The 16,214-nt window shown below is 40.4% G+C and overlaps 1 protein-coding gene across 3 annotated transcripts in view; it reads right to left on the bottom strand.

Moving 5' to 3' along the window:
• The window catches only part of NEDD1 (NEDD1 gamma-tubulin ring complex targeting factor), a 307,814-nt gene extending 292,925 nt beyond the window's left edge, over positions 1-14,889 (bottom strand). The window contains exon 1 of one of the 3 annotated variants that reach the window (XM_085653831.1): positions 14,690-14,889. The gene's annotated coding sequence lies outside the window, so the exon portion shown is untranslated. The remainder of the gene's footprint in view (positions 1-14,689) is intronic. The other 2 variants (XM_085653833.1, XM_085653832.1) reach the window with 2 other exon arrangements.
• Between the last annotated feature and the right edge of the window lie 1,325 nt (positions 14,890-16,214).

Here is a 16,214-nt window from a genome sequence, read left to right as displayed (position 1 = left end):
TGGGTAGGCCACTGTTGCCTCGTATTTTTAACCAGCCAGCTGTGATATTGCATGTCGGATCTCAGAGAGAATCAATAGGATGTTAAGTACTATTGTTTATTCAGACATGGATCTGTTGATTGTGGTCCCACGCAAACAGTTGCATCAGATGTTGTCCTTGCTCACCGAAGGATGTGAATATCATAGGGCACAATAGTCAGTAAATAATCTGTTAATATCAGCTTGAGAGTGCACCAGCGAGCGGTCTTCTTTTTTAAGGTGCCCATCAGGGAGGTGGTGCACACCCTTGCATGCAAGTCTACCAAGAAAGTGGCTGTCCTTGTCCTCTTCAGATTGTTGCTCAACAGTGCATTCTTGAAATCAAACATTTTCCACCTGTTCATTGTTCACACATATTCAAGGTCGTTTATCATTTATGGCTCGTTTCCTCGGTCTTACTTTACTGAACTCCTTTTTGTTGGGTTTTAGGAATTTGGGAACTTTTTCCCTGCTAACCATAGGTAAAGTGCATGTACTCTCTCTCTAAAACATGGTTAATAGGCTTACATCTAATTGGTATATTTAATTTACTTGTACGTCCTTGGTATATGGTACTAACTGTACCCAGAGCGTGTTAATTAAATGCTACTAGTGGTACTGCAGTACTTATTGTGCCAACCACTAAAGCAACACTGTAAATCATGTCTCGGGCCTGCCACTGCAGCCCCTAATGCCGTTTTAAACTGCCATTTTAATCTGGCAAATGGTTTGCGAGCCCTAAACCTTCTTCTTTAATACTAATAAGTTACCCCTAAGGTAGGCCCTAACAACTCCTAGGGCAAGGTGCATGGAATTTAAAATCAAGAACATGTGTATTTAAGTTTTACATGTCCTGACAGTGACAAAATTCTAAAGCTGTTTTTCACTGTTGTAAGGCCAATCGTTGCCATAGACTATCACTGGGTAAACTGATTACATTTAGCAAGTGCTAGGTTCAATCTGGGACCAGATTGAGTGGAAACAGCATGACTAATTAAATGTCATTTAAAATCCTCTTTAATGGTGAAGTCGGATTTTAAGGTACATTATGAACATGCCACTTTTAGAAAGTTGCCATTTTCTTGCACAAACAAACCGTGCCTTTCTGCAAGTGGTATGGGTCACAAGACTAAGAATGGCTCTACTATTGGTTCACTGACAAAATATCGAGGTCCAAAATATCAATCAACAAAATTGAGACAAAAATATCTACTACAGATTTATAATATTGTATTAAATAATACATATTGGTATATATATTATCTACTGGCGGTCGCCAGTAGATAGTTATAGTTAGGACCGTGTTTCCATAGGAAATCCGCAACATTCTATTTGGAATAACTTTGGCGCCGATTGATGAATCCTCGGGAATTTTTCAAAATAGGTGGGGCGCTCCGCTCCGCTCCTACCCTGAAAGTCTCGGGGGGATTCGTCAAGCGGGGGCAGAGAAAAAAGGGGAGTCCCAAAACGCGTTTTCCCCATGCATTTTTCCATAGGGACCTTTAGTCCAAGGTACAGCCCGAACGGCTGAACAGAATTACTTCAAATTTGGCATAGAGGTAGTCCTCAAGTCAGGGACGTGCCTTTTGGATATCTAGAGTCAATCTGTTCAGTAGTTCCTGAGAAAATTGCAGTTAAAAGTACATATATATCTATAGGCGCGCATCGTGCGCGTACGGTAAGCATACCGTACGCGCACACTGCCGTGCGCGAGCGGAATTCTGATTGGTTGTTAGATGTCAGTAAACATTCGAATCGGTCGAAATCAAGAAGTGTCGGCCGCCATTTTGTCTCTCGCAGTCTCAGGCAGTGAAAAACAAAGGTGGAGAACGTGAAAAGGGGGCAGGGTGGACAGTTCCTGACCCCCTAGCCTTTGTCAGGGGGTCACTGAAGGACCCCCCAGGGCGAAAACGCACGCACAACGCATCGTGGGCGTTCGGTGCGCGCACGGTGAACAACCTGAAAAAAAATATATATATTAATAAATACATAACTTAGCATTTAAAAAAACTGTACAAATTCACTTAAAAAACCGTAGGTTTCACACATGTTATAGTTAGGAATTAGCATTTAAAAAACCTTGCAAATTCACTTAAAAAACCATAGGTTTCACACATGTTATAGTTAGCTGGACATTTCCCTCGTAAAAAACCAATGAAATTCCCCCGTTATAGTTAGTGCAGGCAACTATAACTCACGCGACCGCAATCCTCTGCTGATGATGTCAGATATTACATCACTGTATTTAGACACTTATTTACCCATGTCTTCTTCCATTAATCTTTAGCTATACATATATTACAAATATTTATTTTTCAGAAAGACACATGTCATCAGTGATGTAATATCTGACGTCATCAGCAGAGGATTGCGGTCGCGTGAGTTATAGTTGCCTGCACTAACTATAACGGGGGAATTTCATTGGTTTTTTACGAGGGAAATGTCCAGATAACTATAACATGTGTGAAACCTATGGTTTTTTAAGTGAATATATATATTTTAAAATATTACAAATAAAATATATCAAATATTAACATTAATTTAATAAAAATTATATATATTTATTGTATACTGTAACAAATATAGCAAATACCCTTACTTTAAAAAAGTTAAACACACACATATATTTAATATATATCTAGTTAAAATTACAAAAGTAAGAATTATATATATATATATATATATATATATATATACACATATATACACACACACACACACACACATATACACACACACACAACACTAAATATTTAAAAGGCAACCAACTTTAATTAAAATAAAAAAGTAAACAATGTTTTTTTTACAATTTTATAAAAATATTTTACAAATACAAACCATCATTTTAAATAAACAAACAATGATATAAACCAAAACAATATAAATTATTAAATATTACATGTACTACATATAAAATTCCCACTACGATTTATACAAAAATAGACAATAGGTATAATTTAGTACTGTCACTAGAATAAATGCAAAATTAGGTATAATATTGTATTGCAAAGGACTACAATTAAAACAGTAGGAAAAAATTTAGATTACAGAGAGATTAAATGTACCATTCCCACTCCAAAATGTGCAACTGTAGGGAAAGTGTTGGATTGTGGAGGGATATAATGTACTATTCCCACTCCAATGAGTGCAAAAGTAGGGAAAGTGTTGGATTGTGGAGGGGTCCCATGTACTATTACCACTCTAAAAGGTGCAACAGTAGGGAAAGTGTTGGATTGCAGTTGGAAAAAATGTATATTATTTCCACTGTAGTCAGTTCTACATTAGAAACAAACAATTCTCTACAAAACAAAAAAATAATTTCAAAAACAAAAAATTAAATATAAATATTAAAAAAAACACATATATTTCATAAACAAAATTACTTAAATAAATACATATTATAATGTTAAATATATAATCACAAATAATTAAAACATAAAAAATGTTAATCTCAAAATAATTTTCATATAAATCTTTTATAAACATTTACAAAAGTTATTTATTAAAAAAAATAGTTACCACCCACCATAAACTCCTACAAAACTTACAAGCAACACCTACAAATGAACTTTAAAAAGCTAATTTACACTATTAACAAATATTTATCAAACTAATCAATACATAAACAATACTACATTTACTTTCCACAATATACCCCTACAATATACAAAACACTCCTACAATCTAATAAAAAAATTAAAATAATAAATGTTAACTTTAATAAATTATCAATTAAAAAATAATTTCTAACCTAATTAAAATTTCATTTACTTCCTACCATATACTCCACATAACCAAAACCAACTAAAATTTAGTTAAAAAATGTAATTACGCAATTAACATTAATTATAAATTACTCATTATTAAATAAAAATATTATTAATTAATGTACTTCCGACACTGTACCCGTATAAACCTCATACCCCACACCTAAAATAAAATACAATTAACATAATTATCATTTAAATAATTATTAACAATTACATATTTTAAATTAAACTAATTCCCACCTTGTACCCCTACAATCCCCACAACCCACAAACATTTTAATTACACTATTAACATAATTAATTAAAAAATAATATTGAATATTAATCACTAATTGATTAAAATTAAATTAGTTTCCACCCTGTGCCCCTCAACACCCACAACCACCTACGGTACTAAAAATAAAAATTACTTAAAGTTAATAACTACTAAAATAAATTACAAATACATTAAAAAACAATAATTATACAGAACAATTACATCACATACATTTAAAATATATACCAAAATACATAACAATAATTTAAAAACAATATTATAACCAACTATATTTTTGGAATCAATATTAATGGCTGTGATATTTTAAAAATCTATATTATTTACCTTAAAATAGATATTCTTGACGATATTCTTGCTGACGATATTTTCATGTCACAATATTTTTGACTCAATATTTCTGCCAGTCGATATTACCAACTCAATATTTTGTCCCAACACACTGTACTGTTGTAAGCTATGTATTGTTTCCAGACAATAGGACAAGGCAAGTCAAGGTTTGAGGGGAGAGATTCTTCCTGACATGATGACTGGGGAAGAGCTGTATCCCACCCTGATTACATTTCAAAGGGCTCTGCCTTCAGCAAGCACAAAGTAACATGACGCTAGGAAAGCCCTTGCCTTGATCATCCTGGAGTTTAAGAGCCAGGATCAAAACAAGTTTTGGAGTTAGAACAAGAATTCTCCCGCACAAAGGCCGGCACCAGGTATAGAAATGGGACCTTTGGTGCCTCTCATCTGAACACTCCTTGACCAGTGAAAAATTCAGAAGAAGGACTGCCATCATGCTGAAAGGACTGCCTTGCTGTCTAAAGAAGGAAGATGATAGGACCTGTTTACCTTGATCACTGGCTACCTAGATTGACTCCAAGGGTGAGTTGGCGGACATCTGTGTGAGTTACAGGGACATAAGCTTTCAGAGGCTGCCCTCAACTACTCAGCACCAACTGAATCAGTCTGGACTTGCCTGGGCCCTGCTGCTGGAATGCGTCCACATCCCTAAGAAGTGCTCCACAGGTCATTGACCATTTGCTGGAATCAGTGTCAATTGCCCATGAAAAGGTGGAAACCTTAAAGTCTAGGCTCCTACTGACTGTCAAGTGACCTTTTCGGGCCCAGAATCGACCGCCCAAGAACACTACCAACGCAAAGCTCCAGCAGACCTGCTCTTTACTCCGACAGCATCAGACCTGGACAACTACCAATGTGAAGCTCCAGTGAGGACCCGTGCTTCGTGCTAGAGCAATGAACATTTGCGAAGCACAACCTGCTCCTCGGGCTAAAGGCCTCCTCCTTGCTGCCCCCTCCAATGTGAGCGGAACTCTTCTTGTGGACTTGATAAGGTTTCAGCAGGACTGCGCTCCATTGTGGTTGGCTTGAACACGTGACTTTTCCTTGGTCCATGATTTTGATCATTTTATATTCGTGTTTATTAAAATGTACTCTATTTTTCTAAAGTGGATTGAGACATTTCTTGTGTTGGTTTTCCACTTTATTACTTTTTGAGGACTACCTAAATACTTCACACACTGCCTCAAAGTTAAGCCGGACAGCTTTTGTGCCAATCTACTAGACATTTAAGCACAGGTTAATGTGGTGATTTTTGTGGTTCAGTCAGACAAGGATTGAGTTGGTTATTTGAGTGGGGCGTCCACCCCTCTCAACTAATAACCCACTTTCTTACACTGCCCAATGTCCCAACCAGTGCCAGGCCTCATTTGGATCTGTGAGAAAGTTCACTCACTGTCTCTGTCTAGGATTTTTAGTTTGGCAAGGAACAGCAGCAAGCATTTCAAATTCATGTACGGAGCTGCACTGTAATTAAACTGGAGTTATAATACAGGAAGATGATAATTATGAGGAGGATATTTAGAAGGAAAGGACTGTTTAGTCAGACGTTTTGCAGATGTCCCAGTCTCTGCAGTTCAACAATCAGACTACAACTGGTCTAGAAAGTGTCCGCAGGGCCCGCGACAATGCCTACACCCTGTGGGCACATTCCACAGGAAAGAAACCTAACAGGCTCTCTGGAGTAATCACTTTAACAAAATCAGTCCTTGAGGAACAGTTCAATAGGGACATTGTGTTTTTTGTGACTTAGCCTTGTGCTTACGGCATAATATTCCAAGCACTGTAGACGTTCAGTCACTGAGGTAGGTATTTAGATATTGGGCATCTGGATGTAATTCAGAAAACTGCTGTTGATTTGCTACAAGCCTCCCAGCAAATTTCCTTTGATCTGAAAGTAGAAGGCAGAGGTCAAGAACTACAATATATTTTTTGTTTTCCAACATTTTGCAAGTGTCCAGCTATCGGCTATTTCCATCTGATCTGGGCTGAGTTCGACAGCGGACCAGGCGATTTAAGGCTACCCATTTTTGCAGGTGATGTGTCTGCAAAACGTGGGAAAATGAGGGTCAGTGGATGGGGTTGGAGCGTTGATTTCAGGGTAATACTGTCCATTTAAACCTACCCCTTTTTGAGGTGATGTGCTCATGAAATGCTTCCTCGCTCTCCATCCTGTTTGCCCTTTACATCAATATTATAGCCTGGGTGGGAAGGTGGAGCTCTAGTTCTAATAATTTTATGGCAAATGAAGTAATACTTAAAACGAGAGTCAGACTATTCAGGTGTAAGTGAGGCTGGGAAAAACAGGACCCCCCTACATTGTCAGGCTTAGGACCGGGGGACAACACAATGCTTTGAAAAAAGGTCCTACTACCCTGATGTACTTATCAAACTGGAAAAATTGCACCATGAACAGGTCCGGATCAATTTTTTCACATCATTATTTATATACATCATTTGAACGTGATTTTTCTTCTATTATGATAGACAAAATACATTAATTTGTTAAAAACAAAAACCATCTCACTACAAAATACAACATAACCACATAAGCTCTTCTAAACCATACTTTAATCTCACATACCATTATTTGCACATTCCATACATCCAACACGGATCGGTCCAGAAAAAACACGTCCACCAGCCAAATTTGATTTCTTTTCTCCTTTCGGTGTATAGCACCAAACTGGAAAAACCCAGTCAACGCACATTTCAGTGGATATACATATATTTTCTACCACCTTTTTCCAGGACAGTATTAGCTTAATCTTTACACGTTTTATTAGGAGGACAAACGGGGACATTCTAATCAGTGTATCATTTGAACACAAAAGTCCTTTCATAAGTACAGAAGGAATGGATGATATCAATCACACTAGAGGTCTTGAGCAGCATAGGCGCCCACTCTTACTTCTGAGAGTAACATTCACCTTGGTTACCAATTTCAAGTCGCATGCATCATAATCCAAACCGCCTTCACTTTAAATCACATGCTGAAATCAAGCCAGTCATGAGGCATCATACTTCTTGGGAGTTGGCAAGAGTCACAGAAATTTTTATTTTTTGTTTTCATGCCGCAGCCGCAGGAATATGAGTCTCGGTTGCGCTTCCAATGGTTTTTAGGTCTCGCGCCAAGCGATGCAGTGCTCAGCACTGCTTGCGCAGCGAAAGTCCTTTTGTCCGGGGTTCCGAAACGGACCCTGGAATTGTACACGCTTATGCGTGTGTTTTTACTTTTGTGGCCTGCTATTGGCCTTTGCCTACGTGTTTTTTTAAAAGATAGCACACAATAGGCCAAAGGCGAGCGCATTGCTCCGCCCATGGCCTATTAGTGTCTATTACGCGCATTCCTGCCATTTGGTTTCAATTATCGTGCCCAGACATGGGCGCGATAATTAAAACCATATGGCTCGCTGTGGCGCGCGCGCACCACTCGCAGGTTTCTTTGTTTTTGAAGCAATCGCGAAAGTGAAAGCGATCGCTTTTTCCCTTATATCTTCCCCCTCGATCTCCTTTTCTCAGACTCTACTGCCGTCCCCGCTATAATTGTTTCCTCCCGTACTGTAACTCTCCCCTTCACTGTTCCCTCTCCCTCTCCCTGGCTGGATACCTCAGCGTGTTACTCTCTGCCTCCTCCTGGCTCCCCTTTCCTCATTGTCCCTCCTCACCCACCTTCTCTATCTTAGTCTGTTCTCCCCCTCCTCTGTTTATGCTTCATACCCCATATTTTCTCGCCCTTTCCCTCGGTTTCTCACATTCTACATATCCACTGCCTCTCCACTAGTTTCTCTCCCCCACCTCTCTAACCAATGCCCTCTCCTTTTGGATCTCCTTTTACCCTGTGCTACCTGTGTTCTCACGTCACGACCACTTTTACTGTATTCCCTTCCTTCTCCTTCCATCTACTTTACACCCCCTTGTCTTTCTTTCTCCCTTTGTGCCAGGGGCAGGTACACTGGGACATTCGCACTGTTGTGGAGGAGGGGTGGGGAAAGGGCGGGGGACGGGGATGCATGCCTTCACTGCAAGGTTCACCTCTTAGATAGCCCCCTCCTTTGTAACTCGGGCTTGGGCATCCAATGGACAGACATCATGGCTACAAGCAGTATTTCAGAAGTATTGCTCAGTTCGATAATGCGCTGGCTGCGAAGATCTAATAACTTGCAGGTCGCGGCTGTCCAAGCCTTTCAACCAGTCGAGATATTGCGCTGCAATAACTCGTTGCTGAAGATGCAGCGAGGTGACATCTCATTAAATAAGTGAATCTCTAAATCTCATGCAGAAGGTGCAACAAGGTAGCATCTCATCCCATGTGGAAATTTGACCTTTATTCTGTTCCTTTACCACCTCTAAATATTCATGTTTCATCTTGAAATCATCACTGGATTGATTTAAGTCTGCAATCCTTCATATTCATTTCTCTTCACATACCACAGCTGGGATTTGAAATAATATTCAAGTTGTATAGCGCAATTTTGTTTTTCCCCAGTGTAAGAATAACAAGCATTTGCAATGCAATAGGTCTCGCATTTACGCGACTTTAAGCTATTGGCATTGTAAATGACTATGCCTTTTATTTAGGTTTTGAAAACAAAAATAAAAGCCATTATCATTTGCAATGTCAATAGCTCAAACTCGCGCAAAGGCGAGCCCTATTGCATTGCAAATGCTTGTTTCTATTGTGACAAGTAAATCCGGGTAATAGGACCTTTTTTCAAAGGAAAGTAAGCGAGGCTGGGTCCAGCTCCTCCCTTCCATCTGCCAGTGATGGCCCATCCAGTCACACTTAGGCTCCCATGTGTGGCTGTCTAGGGGGAACACACAAAGCCCAAATGCCAACTATACCCATTCATGTGACTAGAGGTAGGCTGCAGGCACCAAATGGCTATGGCAAGAAAAGGCAAGCTTTCTAAAAGTGATGTTTCCAGAATTGTAATTTAAAATCCAACTTCACCATAAGTTAGAATTTTAAATTAGAATTCCAGGGACATCAAACTTCAACTGGTGATCTCTTCTAATTTGGAAATTACATTTACAAAATGTAACAAGGCAACTCCAAAGTTATTGTATGGGGAGAGAGAGAGGCCTTGCAGTAGTAAAAAACGAATGTAAGAGTGTTTCACTACCAGGACATGTAGAACTTAAAAGTATATGCCCAACTTGAAATACATTGCACCCTGCCCTCTGGGCTGTCCAGGGCCTACCCTAGGAGTGACATATGATAGAAAAAGGAAGGTATGGGTCTGGCAAAGATTTATTTTGCCAGGTCGAAATGGCATCTTAAAACTACACACACAGCTCTGCAATGGCAGGCCCGAGACACATTTAAAAGGCTAATTAAGTGAGTGGCACAATCAGTGCTGCAGACCCACTAGTAACATTTAATTTATAGGCCATTGGCACATCTAGTGCCACTGTACTAGGGACTTACAAGTAAATTAAATATGCTTATTGGGTATAAGCCAATTCTACCATGTTTTAAGGAGAGAGCACAAGCACCTTAGCACAAAAACGAATTCAGCAAAAAGAAGAGGTGGGTAGAAGGCAAAAGGTTTGGGGATGACCCTGCAGAAAGGACCAGGTACAACATATATGGTTCAAAAGAAGCTTGATTTACCAAGAAACATATTGAGAATGTGACAAAACACAGAATTTTTGTTTGACTGTGAATTTGAATTTATATACTTACGAGTTTGTGAAGTCAGAATGAAAACCAATAAGAAAGAGTGGTCTTAACAGCTAAGACAAAAGAATGAAAGACAGGGGTAGTCAGATGCTGGCTTCAATGATTGAGGGGTCTAAAGTCTGAAGAGGGTGCCACTTCCTTTACAATGTCTGCTTTACAAACTTTCAAAAGACCAAAGTCAATGTACTGAAGCTTGTACTTAAGCAAATGATTTGCACTTTGCTCTGCTATTAAATCCCAGCACACTTGGCTGGCCAATACAAGCATGTTAAACATAGCAGAAATATCAAATGTGGTTATAATTTAAGCACATCAGAATTCATGACTTCTTCGGTGTTGCTCATTTCTTGTAGACTTTCGGTGTGGTCCTCCAGTGAATGCACATAAATACATTTGGGAGACTTATTGAAGCCTATAGTCGACATTTGCACCAGATGAATTAGTATGAGTCTATGTCAGCAGAAATGGCACAGTTTGATTATGGAATTTACTTTTCTGCAGAGCAGCAGGAGCTTGTTGTACAGAAACACTGTTTAGCGTCAAGCCTGGTACACTGATTGGGTGAAGTTTGGAGAGGTGATGGATGAGACGAGAGACATTTGCAGTACAACATTTAGGAGTAATTTACATATTCATATTGTTGTGGGTGTTATTTGCATATGTAATGATAGGTAGGTTCAGTGGCCTAGGAGTGTAAATGCAACAGTACGGTGTGAACATCAACTTTGCACAGTGCTGGATTGAAAGGTCCTCACAATTGCTCAGTAGATGTGGGCTCCTGCTCTCCCCTAGCACTTATCTTCTTGTTAGTACTCTAATTTTAGGTTGATCATATTAGATTGCGCATTTGCTGTCTGTTGTGTGGCATTTTGTAGTTAACCAAGAACAATGAGGGGCTTGGAGTCTGCCCACTGCTTATTATTGGTTAGTTTTCCTTCACACTATTTGCCTGCTTCTCAAACTCATTTTGTCCCTGCCATAGAGCATTGCCTCTTTACAATCTCTTTGAAAGGCGGGCATTGCTGCTTCGACTGCTCGCTTTTAAAGCACTATTTTTAGGTCTCGCCTGACCCAGCGCATGCGCTGGTCTGGCGAGACTTATTGAGAGGGCTCAAAAAAGTGCTACCAGGCCAGCCTAGAGCTACAGTGCATGTGCGCGCCGCTTTTACCGCGATTACTTTCACTTTCGCGGCTGCACTGCTGCTTGGCATAGCCAATAGGTCTCGCTTTTGGGACCGTATAAGTATTTAGTTATGCAACTGTTGCATGGCTAAACACTTATAAGGTCCCAAAGGCGAGACCTATTGGCTATGCCAATGCTTGTTAATTTTGTTTGAAGCACTCCATTAGAGCATGTGTCTGAGCCATCTCTCCCATGACCGCCACACCCTCTTGTGCTTCTCCCCATTGCTACTCCCCACTGTTATGGCCCTGTGTTGCTTTCACTCCCCCACCCCCTGTTGTTTTCGAATCACCTCCTGCCCTCCCCCATGTCGCTTTTGCGTACCCTTCCTTGTTGCTTCGGCGTTCTCCCTGACCCTCCCACTTTTGTAGGTTTGCTGTTTCCTTCCCACACTGCCCTATGTTGCTTTGCTGTACCCCCTAACCTCCATCTTGTTACTTCGCCATGATGCCAACCCTCCTCTGTGCTGCTTTGCCATTCACCTGGCCCTCCCCGTGTAGCTCCCCTATTCGATTGGCTCTCCCTAGTGTAGCTCTGCCATTCCCCCAACCCTCCCTCGTGTTGGTTTTGCTCATCCCACTTACCCGCTTTAAAAAAAAAAGAATGCTTTTCAGCATTTTCTTTTACGTTAGGAATCCAACTCCGATCAGCAACTAACTTTGGGGGGGGGGGGGGCAGTCAGTAAGTTTAGCCACGCTGCACTGCATTGCGGCTGCTGTGAAACATGGCTAAATATCACTGGCAGAGCCAATAGGTCCCAAAGGTGAGACCTATTGGCTTTCATTCAGTAAGCTTGAAAATCACACAAACACACTGAGGGGTCTACCATTAAGAAACCATGAGATACCAGAGAAAGGCACTAAAGTTGAAATGGTACCAGAAGATCATCCCTGTTTTCAAAACTAGCTCCTGCACTCCCCGCCTTGGTTACGAAAGACTGACTGTGGTGTCAGTATAGCTGTAGTGAACGGACAGGCCTTTTACCAGAATCCTTCTAGGGGAGGGATGCATATCAGTCTCACCCATGAGAAAAATATCTCTTGAGACAATTATTTGACTAACCCCAATTCTCAATTAATTACAAAAGAGTCTTGAAACACTTTGATTGAGTTAACAAATTATTCAAGATTAAGTTTCTACTAATAAGATATACCTAAACAAAAAAAATTAATCCTTAGCACAATGTATATTATCCAAGATAATGTAGAAGTTTCTTTTTGATTATTTTGTAATGTACTTTGGCAGCTTAATCTTCTCTTTTAGATTATCTACATATCAGGCAACGTTTAAAAGTGTAAACTGTAAAGGCTTTAATCAACCGACAATAAAGACTTATTCACCAGGGTTGGATTAGGATTAGAAATTGGCCAGGGCACGCTATAAAAAAAAAAAGTGACCCACATTCGCATATTGCCTTTTCGCAAAACACTGCTTTGGCGAAGTTTTATAAACACCTGAAAACAAGTGAGGCCACTTCTGTTCAGGCCCCTGCCCCTGCTCAGTATGCATACGTTAATTGGCCGGCCTAGCGAGAGAAAGGGAGTAACATCTCTGCCCATTGACAAAAGGGAGGTAACGGACACCCATATGCTTCCAGAAAGGCCACTCAGGGCCCCACTGGGCCACTGGTGACATCTGAACACACCAGACACAGCCCAAACCGGCCCCCAGGCTGCCATAAAAACAGCCCACAGGTGGAACTTCGATACCAGCCCCTCGGCCATTGCCCACTTTACCAATCCGACCCTGTATATTCATTCGTTCAAATAACACTCATGCAGGACTTTCAGGTTTGTGAAACCCAGGAACATCATGTGCAACATCAGTAAACTCAAACACTTGCATTATTGAAACGGAACGTATGGTTGACTACGCTATTTTTCTTAACTAAATGCTTTGCACAAATTTAAGCTCGTACTTTAGCTAACCTCAACTTTACTAAGTTCTTTATTTGATATCTGTACTTGCTTTGAACACAAACCTACTGATTTGGACTATTTTAATTGATTTTCCTATGATTACATTTTGAAAACAAAACCTGTAAGGTTTAAGACTTCACTAGCTGTCATTTTTGAAGTACCAACTGGGTTATATGTGCTAAATTGAACTTTTCATTTAAAAGCTCCAAATAGAGACACAGGTTATGGAGACATCTACAAAATCTGTATAGTAATTACACCACTCCCTGTCCACCAGTCGCAAAGGATAAGAGCTGCGGCGCAACGTCATGATCCCTAATGGGGAGGGCCAATGGAATTATGCGATTGTGCAGCCACAGCTATTTTCACAGAATTATAGATTTGCCACATAATCCATCTTGCTGCATTATCTGCAAATTTTAACAAAAAATATTTGGTTCTAGCTTAAATGGTTCAAAAGTTCCTAAAAACGCAGCAGCACGTGTTGACGCACAGTGGAAGGCCTTTTGGAAAGTTTGACTGGTCACCTTTCTGTTACTTATTTCTATATTTGGGTATTAAACTGGCACTAATAAGGTGCACACAATGCCCAGACAGTGTTAACAAGTGTAAAAAGTTCAAAATAATGAATGCTATTAAGAAATGTGCTGCATTATGCCGCATACTTTGCTTTTTCTTGCCGCATAATTTACTCAATCCTGCCGCATAATTCGGCCTTCTCCTGCTGAATAATTCCCGTGGTCCTGCTAATTGGTTCCTTCTACCTCTGATATGGAACAGCTTACAGAAGTTGAATACCCATGTAACGGATTCATAGGACAAAAATGTATAAAAACTATAATTAATAATAAAAAAAAAACACAACTGAATGTATTCAACACGCCACCCGCACTGATTAACAAGCAAAACAAAGCCTTTAGGTCTGACTTTTTCTAGTCCTATCACACGTATACATGGAGGCTCACAAATAACACCGACAAACACAGAGCAAGGAGACAGACACTCATACTCAGAAACATAAACCACAGGTTCAAACCAGCATTTTGTCATATCTTAAACGGAACACCAGGCCCGTCATTTTTGTCAAACAGCACTTCGTAATTCTTTGGGCTCTTTGGTTATCATGTTAAAACTATAAGTCCCAAAATGCTTCGCGTTATTGGCAAAAATGCAACAACTGGCAGCCACACACTTTTATAAAGACTCACACAGGTGTGCAATAAATATGGACGCACCCGAGTAGTGCGGCCAGAAACCTTTGCAGTGTCTCTATACTACCACCAGCACCAAGAGTTGGTGCACTGGAAACTAACTTTTCAAGTGTTCATTGGTTACCCTGGTACTTGGGCGGGGGAATCCTAAGGAAGGGCACGCAGAGAGTGGATTGATTAAAATTATATTATTGGGTGAAAAAACTGTCCGGCGGGGCAAAGGAAGGGGGACCTGTAGAGAACTTTCTTTACATAATTCCTTTGCCCGAGAGTTACTTACCGCCACAGCCAGAGCGCGGGCTACTGACCCAGTGAATTATCAGTGTCCACTGGGCGGAACGAATATCCTTATGACAGTGTTGAAGTCAGTTGCCTTCCCGTTTCTTTCCGTTTCCAATAAACTGAAGTGAAAACTTAGCAGCATCAGCCTTACTAATCAATCTTCGCGCTTTCCTGCGTTAGCGAACTGAATCGGTAAGCGAGCAGTTGAGTGGTCTGAGTGAGCGAAAGTGAAAGAGGACATGTGCATCGTTGGCTCGGAGCGTCTATCTCTATTTGAGTCCAAGTTATGCGGCCATCTTACAACGGTATCATGAGTAGTGGAGATAGCCGGAAGCACACAAAAGTTCACATCGTTGTTGCTTTTAAAATTTCGGGGAATTCAATGTTCTTTAATGGTCAGAAGAAAAGAGCCTGTTTTGCGCGAGTTGGGAGTATTCGCGGACCTATAGCATAAAGAAGGCGTTGAAAAAGGAAAAAAGGACGTCTAGCCACTACATTCTGGAAGGAACACGGACAGCTTTGGAGAAAGCTGAACCCTGGGTCGCTGTTTATATATAGCCCATATTGTTATTGACCAGTACCACTGCCTTGAGTGCTAAGCCCTTATTTTGGATGGTTTAGGGAGTTTTCAGTTAAACCTTAATAACTTTTTCCCCACGAAAAGCCATGCCAAATTTGCACAAGTTTCTCTCAATATCTTTGGAATTGTAAAGATATCGAGTGTTCGTAAAGTAGCCTGGAACAGAGAAACTAGCAAAATAACTGCCAAATGTAAGGTTTTTTTTTTGGGAGAGGGAGGAGAAAGTGCTTTACATTGTATTTTTTTGTTGTTGAAAAAAAGGCATAAACAAAAGGTTTGCTAGGATCCCCATCCTCCCAGTTTTCATGCAGATGCAGAGTTGTATCAGAAAAACAATTTGTTTTTACCACAGATTTTGCTTTTTTCTATAAGCCAGTCAGTTTTACTTATTTTTTGGGTATCTTTAACCTACTTTTGTTTTGTATTAGCTAGAATTGTTTATCTATGAATTCCAGCTCGTTCCTGGTGTTCCAGTCTCCATGGTAATATCTCTGCCGAGACAGTTAGAGGCTGGAGACCGCGGAGCTGGCAGTGTCTGTTGGGGGTGCACTACTTGGAATAAACTTCTTCCACAAAATTACTCGGTGTTTCTCTTTACAACACTGACGACGAGCAACGCTTGAGGGGGACAAGTCTACCCACCACCAACTCCCCCGTGAACCAACAAATTTTATTGGACTTGGTTTTACTGCCGGCGGACAAATGAACTTTATCGTCTTTACTTTACTGCTGTCTTTCCAGCGATCCTTCTGTTTCTACATGGACTTTCATACTGCTTGGATTGGTAATTATATTTAAAATTACCTCAGACTTTGAATTTGATCTCTCGAGGCTTCTCGCAGCTGGCTGGCGCTTGTCTCTTGCCTCGCGCCTGCACCATTCGAGCACCTGACGTCTCGCTGGTCATCGTCACGTCTTCACGCACTTTACATGACATCATGCG

This window comes from Triturus cristatus, chromosome 4_1 (genome assembly GCF_964204655.1).
Source record: "Triturus cristatus chromosome 4_1, aTriCri1.1, whole genome shotgun sequence".
Classification (NCBI taxonomy): domain Eukaryota; kingdom Metazoa; phylum Chordata; class Amphibia; order Caudata; family Salamandridae; genus Triturus; species Triturus cristatus.
Note: the sequence above shows the minus strand (reverse complement) of the source record. Positions and strands in the feature narration are given on the sequence as shown.